We start from the raw sequence: 22,025 nt of genomic DNA, 5'->3' as shown, positions 1-22,025 counted from the left end.
CCTATATACCCCTGCAACAGGCGGTCGGAGGTATATTCTAGTTGCCGTTGATTACTTCACCAAATGGGTAGAAGTAGAGGCGGTCAAGGGCATAAAGACAAAGGATGTCATCTCCATCATTTGGAGGTGTTTGGGGTAAAAAATACCCCAGACACGTGGCCCAATGGCCAAGTGACACGTGGCACCCAACCATTGGTTAGCAGGGCTCCAATCCCATGCTGACACATGTCCAGTGAACCCTAAATGGGGAACCAAGGCTCCCCACTATAAATAATGGAAGGACCCTCATTAATGGGGCATTCATAAATACACACACCAATCCCGAGCAATATTAATTGCAGAATTCTCCCATTACGCGAGAAGTAATTTCACTATTTACGCACACTTTTCCTCCTGTACGTTACTGACTTGATCGTCGGAGGCGGAGCTCCAATCAATCGGACACTTCGTGGTTTTGCAGGTACAAGCGGTGAAGGGCATTCTCGGAATTGTAACTCTCCCGTAGGACACATCAAAAAACCCCGAAACATTTGGCGCCGTCTATGGGGAGAGTATTTCTGAGTTGACTTCTAACCCTTTATCACCGGATCAGGATAAGTGACCGTTGGTCGAGCCTGAGGTCCAGACGGACCATGAAAGTGGTGACGACTATGAAGTCGACACCTATGTTTCCCCCGACGGGTCCTTCAGAACAAAACGCACCCGTTCTAGAAATAAGAAGGAACGAGATAACAACCAAGCTGCTCCAGGCAATCCAGCCAGCAACCTGGTTGGAGCTGCCCAGGCGGCAGAAGGATCTGCTCCCGTCACCAGGAACGAACTCATGACCTTCATGAATAGTTTCAAGGGCAAGATCAAGAACCTGATTCGGTCAGCTACTCCCAAAAAGAGTCAGCCGGCCAAGAAGCCTTCCTCTTGGAAGAAGATGATCAAATATCGGGTCCCTACCCCTCACCCAAAGCCAAAGGAGGGGGAGGGCCTCAAGTTCGATCCAAACAGGCTCCGCTTCCTTCAAGCGGAACTCTGAAAACCCATCCGGCACTTACAGCCAGATGGTTCCAAGAAGACTTTCTCTGATGCCCGGACGTTCCTCTAGGAAAAGAGAAGTCAAGCATCTACGTCGGCCTCAACGTCAACCTTCCCAAACAGTTTCCGTGACACCTCTAACAGGCGTACGGGAACAAGCCTAGGGAGTCAGACGGGCGAGCCCTCCACCCGGTCTGGACCCAAAGTGATCCAGCCTGGTCTATTTGGTTCGCCAAATGGACTGGGTGGATCCTCTTTTACCCAGCCGGGTCTCTTAGCTGGGCATGTGCAGCAGCCGTACCAGCCCATGGACTGGCAACTGCACCTGTTAAATTTGGGAGAACAACCAACAACGTTCTCCCCCGAGATAACCCAGGCGGCACAGCGGCTAAGGTTAAGAACGTGTTGGTAGGGGCCTATGATGGTACCTCCAACCCAGAAGACCACATAATGGCCTACTCTAACCTCATGTACCTACAGGGGTTGAACGATGTCGTCTGGTGCCAATGCTTCCCGGCTACCCTAAAGGGCATTGCCCAACGGTGGTTTGGTAATCTACCAGCCGGCTGCATTAACAACTTCAGAACTTTGGCGTACTTATTTACTTCAAATTTTTCAATGAATATCCCTGCCAAAAAGACTAGCCTTGACCTAGGGGCAATACAGCAGGGTGACAGAGAAGGGCTCCGGTCCTACGTCAGACGGTTCAATCTGATGAGAATTCAGATTTAGGGATTGTCTGACGAGGTTACTTACACAGACTTCTTTAAGGGTTTGAAGGATGGGTTGACCTTTAAGTTCAACCTCGTCCGAAAAAGGGTAGCCACCCTTCAAGAGGCGTTAATGGAAGCTGAAGCCTATGTACAGGCAACGGAGTTTTGCCCTGTAAAGCAGCCATCAGATTCCTAAAAATCCGACAGAAAAGATAGCCGGCAACAGCAACAGCCGGCGAAAAAGTTAGAAAAGAAGAGAAAAAAGGTCTGGGCGGCAGACCGACCTGGTCAACCGGCTCAGAAGCTCAGACGGAAATCTAAAATGTACGTTCCCAAGTACGAGTTCACGAAGGACTGCTCCTCCATCCTCCTGGAGATCAAAGACCGGATGTCTCTCGAGAAACCGGCTGCAATGAAAAGTCTCGTAAGCAACCGGGACAAGAGCAAATACTGCCAGTACCATGAGGATGTCGGCCACGACACTAATGGTTGCTATAGCCTCAGGCGGCTATTAGACCGTCTGGCTGACGAGGGGGCTCTGAAGTCCTATCTTCCCAAAGCCAAGAGTAACACCCAGGCAAAGATGGGGCAGACGGCGAAACCTGTGCTCACCAACTCTGAGACGGATGAAGAAACTATCTTCATCATAGCAGGCGATTTTGCCGGAGGGGGCCTCACCATTAGGGGCACCAAAGATAACATCAGGAAGCTGGTCAGCTCAGTGGATGAGGGCCAGGCGTCGAAAGACACCTTTCTTGAGGTCCTTATTTCTGAAAAGGACCAAGGCAAGGTCAGGCGGCCTCACGATGATCCCATAGTCATCGAATGTAAAGTTGCCAATCAGAGGGTTGGCCGGATCCTAATAGATAACGGGAGCTCGTCTGACCTGATCAGCTATAAGTGCTTGACCAAGCTCAAGTACAAATCTAGTAACATGCACCAGGCGCCTCACCCACTAATTGGTTTTGGGGGAGGAGTAGTGCATCCGGTAGGAAGCATAGATCTTCCCATCCGGCTGGGTGAAAAGGGGGAAGGACGCCACATGGTTGTGAAATTTTTAGTTGTAGAGGAACTGGCCGCCTACAACATGATCTTTGGCCGTCCGACCCTCAACGAATCCAAGGCTGTCATCGTCCCCTCGCTCATGCTCGTTAAATTAGAAAAGGATGATGGTACAGTCAGTTCCCTGAAAGGGGACCACAGGACGACTAGGGAGTGTTATCTCTCTGACGTCAAACCGACTATTGGGGCAGCCGGTGACGGTAAGCCCATTGACATTGATAACTGCGATACAGCAGTCCCAGCTCCAAGGGCAGCCGGTAAGAAAAGAAAGGCGGACCTAATAGAACCCGTCAAACAAGAAAAATAGCAATCACTAGCCGGGGAAAGGTCAGATGACCAACGACCTCAGCCGGCTGGTGACTGCCTCGATGTCATCCTAGAAGACAGCTGCCCTGACAGAACCGTCAAGATTGGGACGGTTGCTTTTGAATGGTTGGGAGAAAACCTGCTTCAACTTCTGAAGGAATTCAAAAACATCTTTGCCTTTGAAGTGGAAGAGATGCCAGGCGTCAGCCCGGATCTAGCCGTCCACAAGCTCGCCGTGGACCCTAAAAAGAAGTCGGTCAGGTAGAAAAAGAGGGATCACGGTGAAGAAAGATCTCAGGCGGCAGCGGCTAAGGTCAAAAAGCTGTTAGATGCTGGGTTTATCCGGTAATGCTACTACCCGGATAGGGTAGCAAACGTTGTCCTTGTGAAAAAGCCGAATAATACCTAGCGGATGTGTGTAGACTACACAGATCTGAACAAAGCATGTCCCAAGGACAGTTACCCGCTTCCGAAGATCGACAGTCTGGTCGACTCGACAGCCGGTCATGCTCTGATGAGTTTCATGGATGCTTATTCAGGATTCCATCAAATACCCCAGTGGAAAAAAGATCAAGAAAAGACGGCCTTCGTCACTGATAAGGGGTTATTTTGTTACAAGGTGATGCCGTTTGGGTTAAAGAATGCACCGGCTACATTCCAACGCATGATAAACACAATTTTCATCAACCAGATTGGCAGGAATGTAGAGGCGTACATTGATGACATGATAGTCAAATCCAAGGTACAGACGGATCACCTACTGGACCTCCGAGAAACATTCACCACACTCAGGCGGCACCAGGTCATGCTTAACCCAAAGAAGTGTGTATTTGGTGTTGAGTCTGGGAAGTTCCTCGGATTTTTGATCGGCCAAAGAGGCATAGAGGCTAATCCAGAAAAAGTACAGGCGGTCATCGACATGCGGTCTCCCCGCACTGTATAAGAGGTCTAGAAGTTGACCGGTTGCCTGGCGGCGTTGGGGAGGTTCCTCAGCCGATCAGGCGACAAGTGCCTCTATTTCTTCCAGGCCATCCGGTGAGCCCCCTACCCCAGGAGGTTCTCTACATGTACCTAGCCGTCTCTGATCATTTCCTCAGTGCCGTCCTCCTTGCTGAAAGATACGGTAACCAGCTCCCGGTGTATTTCATCAGCCATGTTCTTAAAAATGCTGAGCTCCGGTACCCTATGATTGAAAATTTTGGGTTGGCCCTGTTCGTAGCAGTTAAGCGGTTGAAGCCTTACTTTTTGGCTCATCCGGTGGTTGTATATACAGACCAGCCGCTCAAACGCCCAATGACCACCATTGAGTCATCCGGTAGAATGATCAAGTGGGCTGTTGAAATACAAAGCCTTGAGATAACTTTTGAACCCAGACGGGCAGTGAAAGGTCAGGCGTTTGCCGACTTCATTGTCGAAATGACTAGACCGGTGCAACTAGAAAATCCTAATCAGGTTTGGAAGTTATTTGTAGACGGTAGTTCTACAGTGAACGGCTGTGGTGCAGGTGTTATATGTCATTCTCCGGAAGGGGATAAGTTTGAATATGCATTGCGGTTCAAGTTCCAAGCCTCAAATAATGAGGCAGAGTATGAAGCCCTGCTAGCCGGTATACGCATGTGTAAGGCGGCAGGGGCAAGAAAAGTTAGCGCCTGCTCAGACTCTCAGTTGATCGTTAGCCAGTATCATGGTGACTACGAAGCCACCCATCCGGCTATGATCTAATATTTGCAGGCGGTCAGAGAAGAGGCCGCGTCACTTGACGAATTTCATCTAAGTTAGGTGCCCCGGTCCGAGAATAATCAGGCGGATGCCCTTTCCAAATTGGCATCATCCGCCTCCTGTGATGCACCTAGGACAGTCTTTTGGGAAGTCATTGAGAAAAGAAGTATTGATCATGACCCCATTGGAATTCTAGACCGAAGTGCCACCTGGATGGACCCCATCCGGGCTTACTTGACAAACGGTACTATGCCGGATGTCCCTTCTGAAGCAGCAGCCCTCAAGAAGCGTGCCTGAGTTTTGTTATGCACCAAGGGGAGCTCCTCCGGAAGGGGTACCTACAGCCGTTTCAGAAGTGTGTAACCCCAGAAAGGGGAAGGGAAGTCCTAGAGGACCTGCACGCGGGTTTTTGTGCCTCACACATAGGCGGCAGGTCCCTAGCAAGAAGAACCAGAAGACAAGGGTATTTTTGGCCCACTCTTGAGGCAGACGCCATGGATTTGGTGAAACAGTGTGACAAATGCCAAAAGTTTGCCCGGTTGATACATCGACTGGCGACTGACCTGGCAGCCATCCACAGTTCGGTTCCGTTAGCAAAGTGGGGCATGGATATTCTGGGTCCTTATGCGCCTGCATCAGGAGGTCGCCGCTACATTTTGGTGGCAGTGGACTACTTCACCAAATGGGTTGAAGCAGAGGCGGTTAAAGGCATAAAAACAAAGGATGTGATCTCCATCATCTAGAGAAACATCATCACCCGGTTTGGGGTTCCAGTGTCTATGGTTTTTCACAACGGACCACAATTTGAAACGCCTGTCCTCAAGAGCTGGTTGGGGGACCAAGGAATCTCCCATGTTTTGCATCCGTTGGCCGGCCTCAGGCAAACGGGCAAGTTGAGGCTTTTAACAAGCTGATCTCAGACGGTATAAAGAAGAAGGTGGAAAGAGCCGGTGGACTATGGGCAGAGGAATTACCTCATGTCCTTTAGGCCATCAAGACAACCGAAAAAGGGGCAACCGGTGAAACTTCATTGAGCATTATGAGCCAACCCTCCGCATCATGCTGTATGATGAGGAGGCCAACTGGGAAGCCATGCGGCTTGCACTGGATGCTCTCCAAGAGCGAAGGGGCAACGCAGCCTTGCGTGATGAGATTTACCGTCTGAGAATGACAAGATCCTACAACAAGCGGGTTCACAAACGGCCCTTGAAAGTAGGAGATTTTCTGCTTCGCAAAATGAAAGCAACCGGTAGGGCCAATGAACAAGGCAAATTAACCCCAAATTGGGAAGGACCCTACCGGATCTTTGAAGAAGTACGAGACGGCACATACCGCCTGGAAACCCCAGACGGTAGAAAGCTGCCTAGAACTTGGAATGTAGACAATCTCAAAAAGTACTACTTCTAGGAATTGTATAGCGTTTGTAAACTTCTGCATGATTAATGAGAAACATTTACTGCATATTATGTTTACATACGCCATGTCTTGTGCTTACCACAAGCGGCTCTTCTTATAAAATTTCCATGCGCCATGTCTTGTGCCCAACACAAGCGGCCCCGAGAACTAACGAATCATCTGGTGACACCCATACGGGTGAATTCATCGAAGAGAACATCTCCCATTTGGGTGGAAAATTGTTCTAGTGATCAAACTTCAGGCGGCCCTACCCGCCTGAATGATCCATTACACCAAAGAAACGCAGGCTAGCATTCCCAAACATGCACCCGGCTCGCTCTTTGGAAAAAGTATCACCAAAGGCTGATCTCAAAACAGACAGCCGGTACCCAAAGTCGCCGCCTGACTCACTAAGAGAAGGCAGGCCTTAAACATTTGGTTTAGGCCATAACCTATGCAAAGGTGTTCTTGAAAAAGCGCAACCGGCAAATGGACACCCTAAACCTACGCAAAGGCCTTTACAAAAGCATTAGCCGGCAAATCAGAAGAAACCGGCTGGCATTCATTTGGATGTTAGCACTTAGCTAAATTATTAATATTTTTACTATAGCATATGGATAGCCGCCTGGCACCATGTCACTTCTGCCAGCCCCCTATCAGGGGCAATTACCCTAACCCCACCCAGTCTTGTTCAAGTTCATGCGGAAATATTCTCGCAAAGAGTTTAAATTATATACTTGCAAAGAGTAAACAAAACTTTTAATTTTTTGCAAAGAAAGTGTAGAAGAAATTCATTCAAAAGCTGGCTCAGCCGGTGGGAATGTTTACAAATAAAACCGGCACAGCCGGTGAAAATGTATATCAATACTCGAAATAGAAAACAACAGCAGAATAAGCCGACCCATCCGGCGCTATTACAAAATAATGCACGGCACGCAGGCCGGGAGGTCGTTGCTATTCTAGCTGCACAGTCACCCGGTCAGCCTGAGCCTGATTCCCTTTCGAATGAGATGGGTCGGTGGTGGAAACGGAGCCGGGAACAACTTCATCCTCGACTGCCTTCTCGTGGCCAGCCGCTTCCTCCTGCATCCGCTTGAACTCCGCCTCAATCCACTGTTCATAGGGTTCAGGCCCCGGCATGCCCTCCTCCTCAGCCAGAATGGCAAGATCTGCGTATTTGTAGGCGAGCTCCCTGACGTTGTAGTCTGTACCCGATGGATATGGAGAACGCCCTCTTCATCCTATTCTTGCAGTCTTGCTCATTCTCCTCAATGAGTCGGCTCTGTTCAGCTTCTAGGGTGGCCTAGAAGTTGCCCTTTGCAGCAGCCGCCTCTTTAACGCAGGCGGGAGCTGGTCTTCTCCGCCTGATCTAGCCGCTTGAGGGGCTCTTCATGGTTTTTGAGCTCCTGCTCGGCGTTGTCCAGCGCCACCTTGAGGTTGTCCGCTTTGGTCTTGGACTCAGTGAGGGCTTTTTGGAGGGTCTTGACCTGGTCCGCCTGTCGCATGATTATAGATTTAGTTTCTAAGTCATGCACAATCATTGAATATTCAGCAACGTTATGTGCGTCATCCACAGAACGTTTGGCTCTCCTTACCTCCTCTTATTTGCTGATGTAGGCCTTCTTGAGCCCCTCCACGCGCAGCAGTGCCTGCAACAATACAACCGGTGTTAGTAGAAAAACCGGGTGCGCATAATACAAATAAAATGACAGGTGGGCACTCGTAAACTTACATCAGCCAGCTCGACCATTACACGGTCGGCATTGAAGGTGTTGATTCCAGAAATCGCCTCCTTCTCGTCCCGGGGGACGGCTTTCAGCATGGCTCGGGCATACTAAGTTGCATCCGGCCAGCGAGGGGAATTATCTGCACCAGAAACAGACGGTGAGAAAGCTTCATATGCTCCGCCTACGGACAACCAGCTGATCGGATAATCTCCCGGCTGAGACTGAGAATATGACTTAACCCGCATGGGTAGGTCAAGCAGCGTGAGGTTGAAAGGGTTTGTACCTTGTGGAGGACCTCTTGGGCCTCCGTTTGTAGATGGACCAGTTTTGGTCCTTATTGGGGTGACCTCTTTTGAGGCCACATCTTCAGCAATTGACCCGCCTGGGGTCTTTATTAATTTACCACCGGTAGAGGCCCGGACGGTAGATGTTGTCTTCTGCACCTTAGATGCAGGCGGCCTTGGCCGAATCTGCTTCTGAAGGGAGCGGGGTGTTTTGCTCCCATCCTGAAACAAAGCGGTAAAGGGTCAGACGGGAAAACAAAAAATTGTACACATAAATCCCAAATAAGTCAGACGGTCTAACCTTCTTAGCCGCCTGAGCAGCAAGTTTTTTCTCCAGATTCTCCTTCCGGATGTCTAAAGCTTTTCTGGCAGGGGTTTTTCCTGTTGGCAACATGTTCTTCGCTTCTTCTGTAAAGCACAAATCAAACACATCCGGTCAAGATCAGAACAATATCACAAGCATTGCAATCAAAAGAAAATTGCTAGCCGGCATAAAATTAACCGGCTGAGGCTTTTAACCTACATCTTTCGAACATGCTGCTAAGCCCGCAGGCGGACAAGAAGCACTCGTCCTTAAGGAATTCATGTTTGGGCACTTAGTTTTTGGGCACCCTTATTATATCTCCGGTTGAGAGAGTGGATGAGACTAGCTCAAAGAATCCGGAGTCCAGTATAGCCTCTCTATCGTTCTCCGGTACTGGGGGCAACCGGCACTTCTGCCCCAAAAGTTCTGGTTTCCGGTTGAAGATTCGGAACTCCCTATTCTCCTCTTCAGTCGGAGCTTTAACCAGATAAAACCGGTTCTTCCAGTCCGACCATTTAGACGGCTTATCCAGCGTCATCAAGTATTGGGGATAAGTCGTCAAAGTGTACCAGGATCTCCAGCCGCCTGGGCTTCTACTCAAATAGTGCATATGGGCAAACGCCTCCCAGCCGGGGTTGAGATCCTGCATCTCAAAGGCGGCAATATACCCGAGTATATTCACCCAGGAGTTAGGGGTGAGTTGCCAGACGCCTAGGCCATATCCCCTAAGGATGGCCTTTATTGTATTGTGCAGAGGGAAGCGGAGCCCGGCCAGGAAGGCCGCCTCGTAGCACCCAAACCAGCTGTTTGCATTGGGTTGGTCGTCCTCCCACACAACCGTTCCAAACTCCGCCGGTATTGACAACTTATAACCCTCTCCTAGCGGCCGCTTGGTGACAAAGTCCGTCAGGGAGGACCGCATAAGGGCCCTGTCATTAGTAGACACGGCAATCATGAGAGGGTCGTTTCTACTTTGCCAAGTAGGCCTCTCCGCCTCCTCGCTATCTTCAGACGAGGTCAGGTAGCTAGTGCTACTACTTTCAATACGACCGGCATCAAAGCCGGATGGGGAGTTGGGATCCTCGTTGACGAATCCTAACTGCTCAGCCTCCTGAGCAGGGGAAGTCTCCTCCTTGTAAGAGCCTAAGATGTTATCGCTTGGGGTGTCGGGGATGCCCCCGGGTGAGTCTCTAGCAACCTCGTCCGGGGCTCGTCTCTCAGGCGACAACTCGTCTGAGCTCCCACCTCTATAACTGGGGTCCATAGTTGTTCCCCTAATCCTGGCCATCGTGTCCTGCACAGACATAGAGTCAGTCGATATAGGCGTTGAAAAGGGGAAATTCCAAAGATCAGAGGCGGCAGATCCAGTTCTAAACTCAGCCGTACTAATTGACCGGCTGAGTTCATAACTATGTTACGGGTATGGGTATAAAGGGTCCATCTACTTACGGGCCTAATAAATAAAAGCACAAGAAAAAGACGCAAACGGAAATACATGGAAAAACTAGAAGGAATAGAGGCAGTACCTAAAGAAAGGGAGAATTTGTTGAAACCTCAAGAAATTTCTTGGGGATGCTTGCCAAGAAACAGACGGTCTGAAAACCGGCTAAGTTCCCTTGAGTACCCTCACGAAAATCCTTTGCTTGCTCGCAACAACGCAGGCGGTCTAAAAACCGGCTGCTCTCAACTATCAAATTTCCGTCTGCTCTCAACTCTTAAATACCGAATGCTCTCAAATTTAGGAAATTTCGCGAAGTTTTGTAAATGAGAAGGCGAAGAGTCACGACCCTTCCCATTCTGATTTTCCCTCCTCTTCGTTCAGTTAGAATCTGAAGAGATTCAAAAAAAAAAAAAAACGTCAGCACTCTTCACATGCGCCACGTGGCACCTTGCCACGTCAGCACTTGTGAGGGGCAAATGTTTGAGTAAAAAAATACCCTAGACACGTGGCCCAATGGCCAAGTGACACGTGGCACCCAGCCATTGGTCAGCAGGGCTCCAATCCCTGCTGACACGTGTCCAGTGAACCCTAAATGGGGAACCAAGGCTCCCCACTATAAATAGTGGAAGGACCCTCATTAATGGGGCATTCATAAATACACACACCAATCCCGAGCAATATTAATTGCAGAATTCTCCCATTACGCGAGAAGTAATTTCACTATTTACGCACACTTTTCCTCCTGTACGTTACTGACTTGATCGTCGGTGGCGGAGCTCCAACCAACCGGAGACTTCGTGGTTTTGTAGGTACAAGCGGTGAAGGGCATTCTCGGAATTGTAACTCTCCCGTAGGACACATAAAAAAAAACCCCGAAACAGGAGGAATATCATCACCCATTTCGGGGTACCTATGTCTATGGTCTTTGACAATGGCCCACAGTTTGAAACGCCTACCCTTAAAAGCTGGTTGGAAAATCAAGAAATCTCACATTGTTTTGCATCAGTCGACCATCCCCAAGCAAACGGCCAAGTTGAAGCTTTCAATAAGCTTATCTCAGACGGCATCAAGAAGAAAATTGAAAGGGCTGGCAGTCTATGGCAGATGAGTTGCCTCATGTCCTATGGGCCATCAAAACAACTGAAAAAGGAGCAACTGGCGAAACCTCGTTTCTCATGACCTACGGTTCTGAAGTCGTCCTGCCTATTGAGCATTATGAGCCAACACTTCGAATCATGCTCTGTGACGAAGAGGCTAATAGCACTGGACTCACTTCCAGAGCGCAGGGGAAATGCAGCCTTGCGTCAAGAGATTTACCGTCTGAGAATGACGAGAGCCTACAACAAAAGAGTAAACAAACGACCCTTGACAGTGGGGAACTTTGTGTTATGAAAAATGGAGGCAACCGGTAGGGCCAAGGAGCAAGGAAAGTTGACTCCCAATTGGGAAGGCCCCTACCGAATCTATGAAGAAGTGCAAGGCGGCACTTGCCGCCTGGAAACTCCAGACGGTAGGCAGCTAGCCAGAACATGGAATGTAGATAACTTAAAAAAATACTACTTCTAAGACTTGTAAAATTTTGTAAATAGATCTTATCAATGAAAAGATACTTTATCTTCACATATTTATTGTTTTTGTATAAGTACCGTCTGTGCAATGCACAAACGGGTATGAAAAATTTTCCGTCTGCTCCAACATGAGTAGGTATAAGCTAAGCCCAAAAACTCAGCAGCTATTTATGAGGCCAATGGCCAGATAACCTTCAAACCACCGTGTAGGGTTTCGTAGTGACCCGACACTACGCGGAAGGAAACCCACCAAGACTCGCCCCTTAATTAAAACAATTAACAAGCATATTAAACTTAATCAAACAAGATTAAGAACAAGAATTATACCTTTGACGCGTGCTTCGCTCCCAAAGAGCTCTTACTTCAAAATCCCGAAAACACGAGATCTCCGACGAATCGTACCCTCGACCCGACCCGAGCGTCCTAAGTCTTGAAAGTTATTCAAGACCCGGACAAAATAACTATGAGTTTTACGAATCAAAGGTTTACTCTTTCTTAGAGTTGCCTTTTTAATTCCACTCAAGGTTGTATTCTCAAAATCCCAACCAAGTGGGTATTTATAGAGAATGGGGACTTGAAACCCCTTTTCATGATCAATGTGGGATCATGTGCAATTGCAATAATTTATTTAATTCCAAAATATATAATTAGGAAAAAGCAATCACAAGGCCACAAGTGGCAAGAGGAGAGAATGGGTTAGGTGAGGACCATATCCCATGGGGGGGACCATTGCCTTGCTCCCCAAGGGAAGCCTGGACGCTTTGGTCCCCACCTCTCCTAAACCGCCACTCACAAGGAAGCTGGGCTGGCTGCCACCTGGTACTGCCAGCACGCACAGCCAGCTAGCACCAGGCTGCCTAGCAGCTCCCTCGCATGCATGGTGCTGGTGCGTGCTGGCGCTGGTGCTGGTGCGTGCTAGTGCTAGGCGCTGGTGCGTGCTGGCGCTGGTGCTGGCCCTCGCATCCCACGCACCACACGCATCATTGCTGCACCCTTCGCACATGCTCGCACACCCAGCCAGCTAGCATCACTCGCCCATGCTCGCACAGCTACGCGCATCCAGGCTAGCACGCACTAGCGTTGTGCTTGGTGCGTGGCCTGCGATGGTGCCTAGCACACACGCAAGGCCAGTGCTGCCTGCCAGCTAGCTATGCTTGGTGCGTGGCCTGCGATGGTGCCTAGCACACACGCAAGGCCAGTGCTGCCTGCCAGCTTGATGTGCTATGGTGCACACACACGCATGTGCCTAGCACTGCGATGGTGTTGTGCGTGGTGCTAGGGGGCTGTGATAGTGCCCACGCTTATGCACACACACATGGGTGCTGTGCTTGGTGCGATAGGGCTGCCATGGTGCCTAGCATCATGCTAGGGCTGCAATAGCGCCTAGGCATGATGCTAGGGCTGTGATAGTGCCTAGCACTCCATGGTGCGCCTAGCACATACATAGTGTGCCTAGGCTTGTGATGAGCTAGCCTAGCCTAGCTACGGCTACGCTCATACTTGTTGCTTGTGATTTTGCGACGCTCGGTCTCGACGCCCTAAGCTCGATATCCGACGTCTGTATTCGTAAAAATCTGCTGACTCATTAAATCCTTTCGGATTAATTCGTCGTCTCGGATCGGTGATTCGATGGGGTTCGACCCGAAGGGTTCAGTTAAGATTAAGCTGTAACATCAATTGTACATTGATATTACTGATCGGAAGCGCCCTCCACCTAGGCATTCCGATCACTTGACCTTACTGAAGAATTAGCTCCGTAATAATTCTGAACCCTCTATCGAAAAAGTACACTTGTTGGAAGGACACCATTCCTTTCAATCTCCCACTTGTCCTTCCGGACAAGTGTGCATATAGCGTATATCCCATTTCCTATGTCACTTAATGTTTCTTCGTGAACTATAAGGTAAGATTCTTTGTCATCCTTATTACGTTCAGTATTGTTTTTCGATCTCCGAGTTCAACTGTCTATAAGCAGATGATTTCTAAAATCCATGTGAGCACGGCCATGCATTTTCACAGTCTCGCTCTTCGAGTGGCCTTGTAAACAACAAAACATTTTTCCCTATTGTCAGTAGGGGGACAATCCCAGTCTTGTATTGTAAGTTCTTCTTACTAAGAGGACATAGTCTCCTGAGTGTTCCCGTTATAATCCCCAGTTACGGCAGACGTTTGGAAACATCAAAGAGTCTAGTACTCAAATAAGAAAACTTCACAGTACTCATGGTCCGAGGAAACAAGTTCCGATAGTCATAATGAGAAATGTACTTATGACAAAATTTAAATTTTCTTAAAGTACTCTCATAGGTCTTATCCAGTACAGTTCCAAACTATGCCTGTACAAATGATTTATGACCGTCACGTCCTCGCAGCACAAGAAATTGTGCCTTGTACATATCATGGCATACATGATCGATCCGATTAGCGAAGCATATGGGATCTGATTCATTCTTTCTCGCTCAACAGGTGTCTGTGGACACTGTTTCTTGCTGAGAGTTACGCTATGGGACATGGGTAAATGCCCTCTTTTGGCATTCTCCATGTGGAATCGAGCCAGTACCTTATCAATGTAAGTACTCTGGCTTAATCCAATCATCCTCTTAGATCTATCCATGTAGATCTTGATGCCCAATATGTACTGTGCCTCTCCTAAGTCCTTCATTGAAAAGCACTTGCCCAACCAGCCCTTTACGGACTCCAACAATTTTGTGCTGTTTCCAATGAGAAGTATGTCATCGACATACAGGACTAGGAATGCAATATCACTCCCACTGACCTTTTTGTATACACAAGATTCATCTGGATTCTTGATAAAACCAAACATGCTAATGGCTTCATCAAATCGCAGATTCCAACTTCTGCTGGCTTGCTTTAGTCCATAAATGGACTTCTTCAGCTTGCAAACCTTTCCAGCATTGCCTGGATCGACAAAACCTTCTGGCTGTGTCATATACACAGTTTCTTCCAAAACTCCATTAAGGAGGGCAGTTTTGACATCCATTTGCCATATTTCATAATCGTAATATGCAGCAATCGCTAGGATGATCCGGACGGATTTTAGCATTGCAACTGGTGAAAAAGTTTCATCATAGTCAATCCCGTAGACTTGTCTATAACCTTTTGCCACCAGTCTAGCTTTGTATATTGATACATTTCCATCCTTGTCTGTCTTCACTTTGAAGATCCATTTGCAACCAATGGGTGTATAACCCACGGGCAAATTCACCAAGTCCCAGACTTGATTTTCAGACATGAAGTCCATCTCGGATTTCATGGCCTCTTGCTATTTTGCAGAGTCGGGGCTCGTCATAGCTTACTAGTATGTCACCGGCTCATCACCATCCATAACTAGGATGTCCTGATCATCGGTTAAGACGATACCGAGGTATCTGTCTGGTTGAGATCTTTGCCGTTGCGACCTACGAAGGGTAATCGGTTGAGCATTTTCATTGTTTGTTTGATTCTGACCAATCTTCTTAGATGCTTCCAAAGTATCTAGATTGTCAGTTTTATCAGGCTGACATTGTTGCTCGTCCTCTCGAACTTCGTCGAGCTCGATTTTCCTCCCACTTGTCATTTTGGAAAGGTGATCCTTCACCAAAAAGACACCATCACGAGCAACAAAAACTTTGTTCTCAGATTTATTGTAGAAGTAATACCCTTTGGTTTCTTTTGGATATCACCAAAAAGAAACACTTGAAATATGCTTCGCATCCCCAAATCTTGAGAAAAGACAACATAGGAGGTTTCTTAGTCCATAATTCATATGGAGTCTTTTCAACAGCTTTTGACGGAGCTCTATTCAGTGTTAGTGTTGCAGTTTGTAGCGCATGTCCCCAGAAAGAGATAAGGAGTTCACTAAGACCCATCATTGATCGAACCATGTCTAACAAGGTTCGATTCCTCCGTTCAGACACTCCGTTCCATTGAGGAGTTCCGGGAGGTGTCAACTCTAAAAGAATGCCATTTTCTTTCAAGTGATCGTCGAATTCATGGCTCAAATATTCGCCACCTCGATCCAATCGAAGTGCTTTAATTTTCTTGCCAAGTTGATTTTCAACTTCTTTCTGAAATTCTTTGAACTTCTCAAAGGATTCAGATTCATTCGACATTAAGTAGACATAGCCATATCTACTATAATCGTCGGTGAAAGTGATGAAATATCAGTAACCTTGTCTTGCGGGTGTGCTCATTGGTCCACATACATCCGTGTGTATTAGACCTAATAAGTCACTTGCCCTTTCTCCTAACTTGGAGAATGGCCGTTTTATCATCTTGCCTAATAAGCATCCTTCACAATTTTCAAACGACTCTAAGTCGAATGAGTCAAGAACACCTTCTTGAAGAAGTTTCTTGATGCGCTTGATGTTAATATGGCCAAGATGACAATGCCACAAGTAGGTTTGATTCGACTCGATGGTCTTAGCTAGTGGCATCAACTTTTGTCTAATCATATGTAAAAACATGCAATTTAATTGAACATAAATTTGTAAGACAAACTTGAAACAACTATTGTCAAAGTCTTACACTCAAAATTCCTAGGTGTCCAACACCGTGGATCATAGTATGTTCAACGGCATGATGAAAAACTAGAATTAGTTTAATTACATGTCATAGACAAAATAGTGCATGCAAGCACGACCGAAAAACCATCTTCGTCGTCTTCTTGTCCATGCACCAACACTTGATAAGTTTCTCACTTGGTCCCTAAAAAGGCAACATTGAGTGAGTCATACTTGGTATCCAATACCTAATGATAAGCTTAATTCACAAGTGTTTAGGAAGATACCTGCGGTAGTCGGAGTGATCCCCTCTTCCTTAACGAGCATGCATTCTCTCTTGTAGTGGCCTTGCATGCCACAATGGAAGCATCTCATCTTTGCCTTGACCTTCTTGAACTCCTTCTTCTTAGCTCTCAAGGGCCTTTTGGTCATTCCATAGGTTGTGGCTTGGCTAATAAGTTGCACCACCTCCTTGAGGGAGTGTGTCTTCTTTCCCGCAGCGATATGCACTCTAAGTGCATCATAGCCCGAGTGGAGTGAAGCAAGCAAGATACGCCCCGCCATCTCATCTTCCAATGGGATTCCGAGAAGCTGCATGTGTTTGAAGAGTCTAGTCATTCCAAGCACATGAGGTCGGAGGGGCATGCCAGGTCTCAATTTGGCATTGTAGACCTTTGTCCAAAGCGGACGCCTTTCCTTAGCAAGACATCCCACGCTTGGTGGCTTTATCCTCATGTTTGAAAGTGACCTAGTCAAGTCAAACACGAGGCCATCAAAGTTGTCATTGTCACTCTTGGTGACTCTTACATTGACAACGTCCTCAAGTGCTTTGAGGAACATGTCCGGGAGATAGGAGGTAAGAATTTCCTTCCAATCTTCCAGGATGGAATTTGCCATAAGTCGTGAGACCCTTTTGCAATTGGAAGACCATTCTTCATGAGCCTCATCGGTCATGATTCCCTTGGCAAAGAAGCTTGGAATGGGAGTATCAAGGGTATACTCCAAGGAACAATTTCGGAGAGTTCTCCTGAGTTCCTCCTCCCATTCCTTGAAGTTGACCAAGTTTAAGGAAAAGGCCAACTTCTCGGGGAGTTCCGGGCACATATGGTTGTTATTTGAGTTACTAGCAGACATGATTCTACAATTGAAAGAATTTGAAGTGAAAAACCATTCATACATCAATAAGTTGAAATTTTTAAACTTTCATGCATATATTCAATCTTATTGAGCATTTTAACCACGCAATTAAAATTGTCCCTTATGGGCGAGAATAAAATGATTCCGAGATCCCAAAGATCAAGAAATGGTTAAGCATGCTTTGGCTTGTCTTAATCATTAAATATCTTAAGGTAAGCAATCCAATTGCTAATAGCTCCAAGCTACTCTCGGTTTGATAAAATGTCGCATCTAATGCATCCTTGACATTTTATCTCATTTGCCACGACATCTAAGGACTCCGTACTGATATCGTTGAGCTTAACCAAGACAACTTGTATACCTAGTATACCTTACGTTCCTAGGGAAGTAGTGATGCCTCGCTTTGGCGTAATCCATCACGTACGCGCATTAGTTCGGTAAGTGTTGTTCTTGGAACGGCAAATTTTAGCTCAATATTATTAAGGGACCTAGGGTTTCTATGTTAGTTGATTTAAGTGAACTTAACTAATCGTCGCAACATAATAGAAATCCTAGACATGCATCTAGCAATCATATATAACAACAATTTATAAGGCATGAAAATAGATGCATTTGGCAACTAGCATGACCCCTTGAAATCTTCAATTTCCATGGGTCTTCATCATGGCTCGTCTTCGTCGAAACGCCGTCTTGAGACATCTTGGCCAAAATGAAATAAAAGAAGCTAGCTAGAACGACTAAGATTAATCTAATAGTACAAAAATACTTAACGGTTCGCAGACCGTATTTAGATTTACAAAAATACATTACGGAACGTAGTCCGTATTTTTTATCCTAGTCGGGCCCCACTAGTTGCCATTTTCAAAGAACCTGTTTTGAAAACAATCTTCCATTCACCCATTCACTATTTGTGAATGGCCCATGCAATTTTACGAAATACATAATTAAACACGCAAAACTAGTAACTAACTTAGGTGGTTAATCCAATTAACGCGCCTAATTAAAACTAGTCAAAATTGTTTAATCCATTATTTCTAAACGCAAAATGCTAACGCACTTAATTAAGCTCCCACTAAATTCTGCATCCGTACTTAATTAATCCGATTATTTAAGTCGGTATAACCCATAATTTGTCAAAAAAAATTTTGCAAAATTGAAAATCGAAGTTTTTAGCCTCGTTAAAATAATTATTTAAAATTATTAAAATGGCCAAATTTTCGCAAAAACGCATGGCTCAAAATCAAGCAAAATACCCCACACTAGCATTAGGTGGATGCGCACCATGGCTGCTATGTAGCTCATGTGCTGCGCTTGCTGTGCTGTGTGCCAGCATCCACGCCCAGCATAGCATGCTGCGCAAGCCAGCACTAGCAGCTCGCTACGCATGCTGTGCATGCTAGCTTGCTAGCTGGTGCCTGGCAGCGTCTGGCAGACTCGCTGGAGCTTGCTGCCTCGCTGCCCAGCAGCACGCACAAGCAATTCCAGCAGCCCTACCATGCACCTAGCACTATGGCAGCACACCACTCCCACTGCCACACAGCAGCCACGGGCATTGGTGCAATGGCCTTGCGTACACCATAGGCAGCCACATGTGGGTTGCTAGGCAGCCCGGCTAGCCTTGGTGACGCTTGCGGTTTTACATAGATTTGCGTGCATTTCCTTGGATTTTTATTTCCGATTTGTGTGTGACAATAATTAATTCCAAATAACATTTTAGAATTAATTTGAGGGAAAATAAAATAAAATTAAGTCCTACTTAAATAAAAATTATTTTATTGGTGCACAAGCCTAATTATCCAAAATTTCAATTTTGAACAAAATTAGGTCTAATTTTATGCTTAAAAAAATGAGCTATGTCCAAAATTAATCTTGCCAATATGCAGATTAATGATGGATTTGACAAATGGGAGTTGGAAAAATAAATTAACCAACCAATGATAAAAAATTTCCAACTTGCATACTTGTGTAAAATACCAAGATTACATCTTCCAATATGAAGATTTAAACAAATTTTACTCACAAGTAATTGAACTTGATGGATTTTAATCAACCAAACATGAAAAAATCCAAACTTTGTTCAACATGGAATTTAGGGTTAGGGTTCAAATCATTTAAACTTTTAAAGATTAGAACTATAACATTATAGGAACTTAAAATACAAAATCACAACAAGTTTTCACACTTTATTGCAATTTATTTGCAAAATTTGTGAAAAGCAAGTTTATGTGAAAAATTGGTATATCAACTTAAGCACTAATAAAAACTCCATTATTATGCTTAAGGATATTTTAAAACCAGTAGATTAGTGATGCAAATGTGCATTTAATCTAACCTTGTAATGCTTGCATTAATTAAGGCTTAAAAAGAATTAAAATTTTCATTGAAAAACGAAAAACCCCAGAAAAATTGGGTTTCTGGTTCGAATTTGGCTTCTGGACAGTCCTGAAAGAGTTGAATCTGTTCCAGAATATCGATTCCACCCAAAAATCACTATTTTTGAGCCAAAATCTGGGTTCGATAGTCAAATCGAAAATAAAATCGAGTTTTAAAATTAATTAAAACGAGCATCTAATCTAATTAGAAGAACATGAACCAGAAAATTAAATTCTTTTAAAACACCTTAATTAAAAAATAATTGCAAAAATTAGAAGGAGCGTGGCTCCGATACCGCTGTAGGGTTTCATAGTGACCCGACACTACGCGGAAGGAAACCCACCAAGACCCGCCCCTTAATTAAAAAAATAAACAAGCATATTAAACTTAATCAAACAAGATTAAGAACAAGAATTACACCTTTGACGCGTGCTTCGCTCCCAAAGAGCTCTTACTTCAAAATCCCGAAAATACGAGATCTCCGACGGATCGTAGCCTCGACCCGACCCGAGCGTCCTAAGTCTTGAAGGTTAGTCAAGACCCGGACAAAATAACTATGAGTCTTACGAATCAAAGGTTTACTCTTTCTTAGAGTTGCCTTTTTAATTTCACTCAAGGTTGTATTCTCAAAATCCCAACCAAGTGGGTATTTATAGAGAATGGGGACTTGAAACCGCTTTTCATAATCAATGTGGGATCATGTGCAATTGCAATAATTTATTTAATTCCAAAATATATAATTAGGCAAAAGCAATCACAAGGCAACAAGTGGCAAGAGGAGAGAATGGGTTAGGTGAGGACCATATCCCATGGGGGGGACCATTGCCTTGCTCCCCAAGGGAAGCCTAGACGCTTTGGTCCCCACCTCTCCTAAACCGCCACTCACAAGGAAGCTGGGCTGGCTGCCACCTGGTACTGCCAGCACGCACAGCCAGCTAGCACCAGGCTGCCTAGCAGCTCCCTCGCATGCATGGTGCTGGTGCGTGCTGGCGCTGGTGCTGGTGCGTGCTAGTGCTAGGCGCTGGTGCGTGCTGGCGCTGGTGCTGGCCCTCGCATCCCACGCACCACACGCATCATTGCTGCACCCTACGCACATGCTCGCACACCCAGCCAGCTAGCATCACTCGCCCATGCTCGCACAGCTACGCGCATCCAGGCCAGCACGCACTAGCGATGTGCTTGGTGCGTGGCCTGCGATGGTGCCTAGTACACACGCAAGGCTAGTGCTGCCTGCCAGCTAGCTGTACTTGGTGCGTGGCCTGCGATGGTGCCTAGCACACACGCAAGGCCAGTGCTGCCTGCCAGCTTGCTGTGCTATGGTGCACACACACGCACACACGCATGTGCCTAGCACTGCGATGGTGCTGTGCGTGGTGCTAAGGGGCTGAGATAGTGCCCACGCTTATGCACACACACATGGGTGCTGTGCTTGGTGCGATAGGGCTGCGATGGTGCCTAGCATCATGCTAGGGCTGCGATAGCGCCTAGGCATGATGCTAGGGTTGCGATAGTGCCTAGCACTTCATGGTGCGCCTAGCACACACATGTTGTGCCTAGGCTTGCGATGAGCTAGCCTAGCCTAGCCACGGCTACGCTCATACTTGTTGCTTGTGATTTTGCGACGCTCGGTCTCGACACCCTAGGCTCGATATCCGACGTGTGTATTCGTAAAACTCAGCTGACTCATTAAATCCTTTCGGATTAATTCGTCGTCTCGGATCGGTGATTCGATTGGGTTCGACCCGAAGGGTTTAGTTAAGATTAAGCTGTAACATCAATTGTACATTGATATTACTGATCGGAAGCGGCCTCCAGTTAGGCATTCCGATCACTTGACCTTACTGAAGAATTAGCTCCGTAATAATTCTGAACCCTCTATCGGAAGAATACACTTATTGGAAGGACACCATTCCTTTCACACCGCCTGATCCAACATGAGCTGGCAACCGGCGACGGCCATTCAGGTGAATTCATCGAACAGAGCATCTTCCATTTGGGTGGTACATTGTTCTATAAATTACAACACAAACGGCTTTAACCTACTGTCTAGGTTAAAGATAACTCACAGCCGTTTGAATGATCAATTGACACCTGGATATAATCGATCGTTCCTCGAAAGCAATACAAACGATAACTTATATCTTGGTTTGATATAATCGGTCATTGCTCAGAAGTAATACAAACGGTTACAATTTAAGATTTAAGCTAAGTCAACCTTAGCAGCTAAAACATAACCTGGTTGTGGCACCTACACACGGCCAATGGCCGCTTGTTATTAAACAATCGGCAAAGACTGGTTATCATAAGGGTTAATTCACAGCTGGTTAATCAAGTAATCTAGGTTGGAGCCTAGCCAATACCATCTGCTATTCTAACTTAGAAATTAATTTGAAAAATTTCTTAAGAGGCGGTCAATGACCGTCTGACTTTCTGTCTGGATTCTTGTTGGACGACTGCTTGCTTGGGGTTGG

Source organism: Chenopodium quinoa, unplaced genomic scaffold, assembly GCF_001683475.1.
Source record: "Chenopodium quinoa cultivar QQ74 unplaced genomic scaffold, ASM168347v1, whole genome shotgun sequence".
Classification (NCBI taxonomy): domain Eukaryota; kingdom Viridiplantae; phylum Streptophyta; class Magnoliopsida; order Caryophyllales; family Amaranthaceae; genus Chenopodium; species Chenopodium quinoa.
The sequence above is the reverse complement of the archived record's forward strand: the minus strand, read 5'-3'. Positions refer to the sequence as shown.